This window comes from Chenopodium album, chromosome 1 (genome assembly GCF_948465745.1).
Source record: "Chenopodium album chromosome 1, dcCheAlbu1.1, whole genome shotgun sequence".
Taxonomy (NCBI): Eukaryota; Viridiplantae; Streptophyta; class Magnoliopsida; order Caryophyllales; family Amaranthaceae; genus Chenopodium; species Chenopodium album.
This window is the reverse complement of record NC_137834.1, coordinates 11200653-11205407: the sequence shown is the minus strand read 5'-3', so window position 1 is coordinate 11205407 and position 4755 is coordinate 11200653. Positions and strand designations below refer to the sequence as shown.

Below are 4755 nucleotides of genomic sequence, written 5' to 3'. Positions count from 1 at the left end.
AGTTGGTCTATTCAGTTCAAAGTACAACTAGGAACAAAATTAAAAATTTGCAACTTGCAGAGGAACAGCTGACAAGAAGCACCCCATAAACAGCTTTGTAATTTAACTTCACTCATTTGATAACCTATATTTATATTCTGTCACAAAGTTCTCCATGAGTAAAAAATCACGAAACATAACCTTTCAAGTTTCAATATAACAAACTGAATACTCTTTTAACTTATTCAATAGAAGTGGCTCTTGATTTAAAATAAAGTAAAACCCAACAAATAAAGCAGACTTGTTATCATCAATTTCACTACATGAATTACTTAAACCAAACAAGCCATATAAAACCAAATCTATTAACAAGCACACATTTACAATAGAGCAACTTATATTTTTACCTGATTTCCGTTCCCAGCTCTAGTTTCCCCGCCAGACAAACAAGCCTGACATACTCTGTATAACACTGAATTGGTTAAGATCTTCAAGGGAACTTGAAACTTTAGAGGACAATGGACAGGTGCTACAGAACAGGGGGTAAAGGGTGAAGCCCCTTTACAATGTGTCTATTAATTACATATGCCATTGAGAAAAAGCAGCAAAACACATTGTTAACCTGAGTAGACATCATACATTAAAGCCTTAAAGGTGACAAAACCTCGTGAAATGCACTTAAGGCTTCTTCTTGAATTATCACTGCAAATGGAAAATGGCTTATTTTAGTACTAGCACAATGAGTTTTTCCATATATCTGAAGTTATGACCCAACACCAATAAAATGGCTAACTTAACGTCTCAAAATAAAGAAATGAAACAAATAAGCCTTTCGTTAATCTGAGGTTTTAAGGACTACTGTGTAATGCTCTTGGAAAAATCAATCAAGGCAAAACAACGATCCCACTAATGATTTTACCTTCTTTTTGCCTCCGTCTCACTGTAAAGGAAATGTGAAGCAAATGAACCTTAAAGAAACAAATTTGCAGCACACCAAAAATTGATTTTGGCACACAACTATGTGAGAAGAGCATAGAAAATTGTGCTCTCACAATGGGTGTGCCAAAATTATTTCCCAAACATTAATTTTGTGCAACTAGCCAAGCTCAAGTCCAACTCAAGTGCATAGCTAATAAGCTCAGGCGACCGGGATATTCCTCTTTTTCTAACTTAATTTTCAAAAGCTATTGTTATAATTTCATAGAATCTCAAAATATCCATCATTGCCAAACATTATAACAGGCCAAATATTATAGGATAAGGTCTATTTTCATAATCCTGTCCTAAACATTATAGGAATACGAACGAAACACTGCAGCACATTAACAGCCTATTTTGACTAACTATCAAATTAGGCTCCATAAATCGCACACTTTACAAGAACCCTAAATTGATTATACTGACATTAAATTTAACAATAAACCATAGATTATGATATTGATATTCGATGCCTAACAACAACAACAAAAACTTATGATTATATAATTGGTTTTCTAAATTGGAGATCTCCCTCTAAAATTAGCAAACACCATTACACATATAAAAACTAACCACATAATCAATTGCGTATCCAATGGAGTTCAGTGGGTTCAACAAAATCAGAATATAATCAATTTGAATTCGAAAGGGTTGAGCAATAAAAGAAGAAAACGATTGATAATTTACCATCAATCTAGCGCAGTGAGTAATTGAGTTCAATTTTCAGGAAATCTTTGACTATGCGCCGAATTCTTTGCTCTCAATTCTTCCGCAAAATGTGATTACCCACCAAAGGATTTTCCGAATAGTGATTTTTTTTTTTTTTTTTTTTTTTTTTTTTTTTGAGAAAAAGCGAGGTAGGATCCCGAAAAGTTAAACTGAAGAACGGCTTGTTTAAATTCCAGGAGTTGCTCTGTATTAGGATTCATTCAAATCGAAATTAATCAAATTATTTGATTCATTCACATACTGAATCGAAATAAGGAAAATTTGATAATTACCACTTACAATTGATGTTGTTTTAGCAATTGTCATCTACAAATTTAATTATCTATTTATTTTAAATTTTACTACTAAGTATTTTTCAAAACATCAAAACTTTCCACCACCTTTCCCTCCATTTTTCCTTTCTCAACTCAAAAGTGACGTCATGTAGGGCTCACTAACTACCTTTTTTTCTCCTTTTTCTTTCTTTCTCACTCGATGTCTCATTACCATGTATTGTATTTCCGCAAAATACAAGTTGATTAATTTGTCTTGTAAATCAACAGGGTATAAACGACTTTCCATCATTAAACCAAGGACATATCAGTAATTGCGTTATGGTTGACTCATCATGCTTGCCACTTGTGCTGATCTACGTGTACCCCCCTCTAACGTTGTTAAACCAAAACATAGTCGAACTGTTACGTCTAAATCGTCCTTTATGGCTTGTGGGCTCGAGGCTACCAAACATGTATGGGCTTCCATGTCTGACCCTTATTTTATACATTTGGTATGTGCTAAGTAATATGGGCCATATTATTGATTGTGTGATATGAAACTGATCCGGGCCATTTTTTTGCTTCTGTGATTTGAAACTGATCTGTGCCATCCTTTACCAACATACCAATGTTTATAATTCAGATATGTGTTATGTTTTTTTTGTAGATGTTTTTAGTGCTTGAATCAGTTCTTTGCTGCCATGAATATAGTAATAGCAATTACATATCACATTGCTTGTGTGTAGGTGAAGAAGCTACTTATATCCCGCCTTTAGTACACCTAATTAGTCTATGTTGTTTTTATAACTATCTAAAGGTCATTAGAGTGATTATATTGGGTTTTGGATCCTCTACAAGTCTATATTTTTCAAAATCTCGGGGATAAATGGGGAATATTCAAAATTTTGACTTCAATAAATGGGGAATAATCATCTTGCATTCATTTCAAAATAAAAAATAAATGTTCAATAAAAATAATTTTTAACTCTTACTCTCACAACTCTACAAGTCTATATTTTTCAAAATCTCGGGGATCTCAACTCGATTGTATTCGGCTATTCACAAATTCATAAAATATGATATATTGTGATTTCGTTTTGTTCAAACAATAGACTCATTTCCCTATGTTCATTCGATGAAGAACGTTGTTCATATTATTCTTTACGCATAATTCAAATGGAAAACATATATAAGCCACATTAACAAGTACTAAACCAATTACATACATAACTATAGCACATTTTACTGGACAGATGGATGCAATTAAACATAATCTACATACTAACAAGGCCACAATCTACAATTATAGTACTACAGTTAAATTGAAACTCACATAGTCAAAATGACCACCATCTATTCACATAAAGACCACCACATATTCACATTAAATATTCACATTATATATTGAAGTAACATGTCCAAAGAGCTTCCAGCTCTTACCTGAAGCTGCCGCGCAGCAAGCTGGAATAAAAAAGTCTACTGCATTAGGAGATCATCCTACGCTAATACCGTCATAAAGTTGTGCCACCAATGGCCTATTAGTGATTAAAAATTTGGTTGTAGAAACCAAAACAAAAACCAAATGTAATTTTTACATAAAGTACTGGATTGGACAGCATAAGTAGATCTCATACCCTGCTGACTTTGAACACTAGGGGAGTTTTGGACAGCATCTTCACCTCCACTTGATGCCCTTTGTTGATTTTTTGTTCTATAATCATCTTCTTAATTCCTTCCCCCTTCATGTTGCAAAGTGTAATCCGGTTACCCTCCTTCTTCACAAAAATTTTTGACTCATATACTTTGTTGTTCATAAACACATCAGCTTCATTCTCAGGTCCAGGGAGGCCAGGTGAGTTTTAGCAAAGCCCAAAGGCACATTCTACAAAAATTTAATATCAACAAATGAATGGAATCATCTCAACAGATACAATATCTTGATTGTATTCAAATTAATGTATTATAAAATCAATACGATTGAGGCCATTACATTACTATCACTCACCCACTATAATTATTGTTTTTTTATAATCCAATTAGGTGATTGGTTGATAGTAATCAAGGCTAAAAATTAACATAGCACAACAGCCTAAGTTAGTTGTATGCATTATCATGGTAAAAGACAAGACAAACACCACAAGCCTTACAGAACTAATAAAGCTACGCATTCATATTCTTTGATTTTGATTGGGGGTGGGGGGTGGGGTAGGGGAGTTGGATAATTAGCCTCTTGTTACGCATAAGGTTGTAGACCAAATTATATAACTGACCAGCAGATTCAAAAACATACTCACTCTATCAGTGGGTCTCCAAAAAAACGCAGAAGTTCATATATACATAAAAAAAATCCCTTACCAGTCTATTCACTTTCAGGCAGGGCTGCGTGAAAGTTGCCCTGAAACCCGGCTGTTCCTCCCTAGTCCCATCAGACTGGGTGCCAGCAAAATCATTTGACCTCCCACTAGACTCACTTTTACTCCAAACAGATTCGCTTGAACTCCCATCTGATAGGGAACCAATACCAGCATGGGAAACATCACTTGAACTCCCTGAAGACAGCACAATGACATCGGACTCAGTAGCTATGGGGACCACTCTACCCCCTCTAAAAACCTTCACACGAAAGCACTTACATCCCTCATACGTAATTTCAAGTTTGTCCTGTAGCTGGATATTCTGCTCCTCCATGAATTTATCCCACCCATGTCCCCAGTGTATTTCCTCCCGATCTCCAAACATTATATAAACCCGCGACAGGTTGTACCAATGACTGTCGTCTGCTCGGCGAGCTTTGATAAAAGGAGTATTAACCAGC

General features: G+C 34.9%; 1 long non-coding RNA gene across 1 annotated transcript; it reads right to left on the bottom strand.

Annotated features, from left to right (window-relative positions):
* Positions 1 to 240: 240 nt before the first annotated feature.
* On the bottom strand, positions 241 to 1906 carry LOC145562622 (uncharacterized). Its single transcript, XR_014094421.1, has 2 exons — positions 1645 to 1906; positions 241 to 681 (listed from the first exon to the last, which is right to left on the bottom strand). It is a non-coding gene; the product is annotated as an uncharacterized LOC145562622 (long non-coding RNA).
* Between the last annotated feature and the right edge of the window lie 2849 nt (positions 1907 to 4755).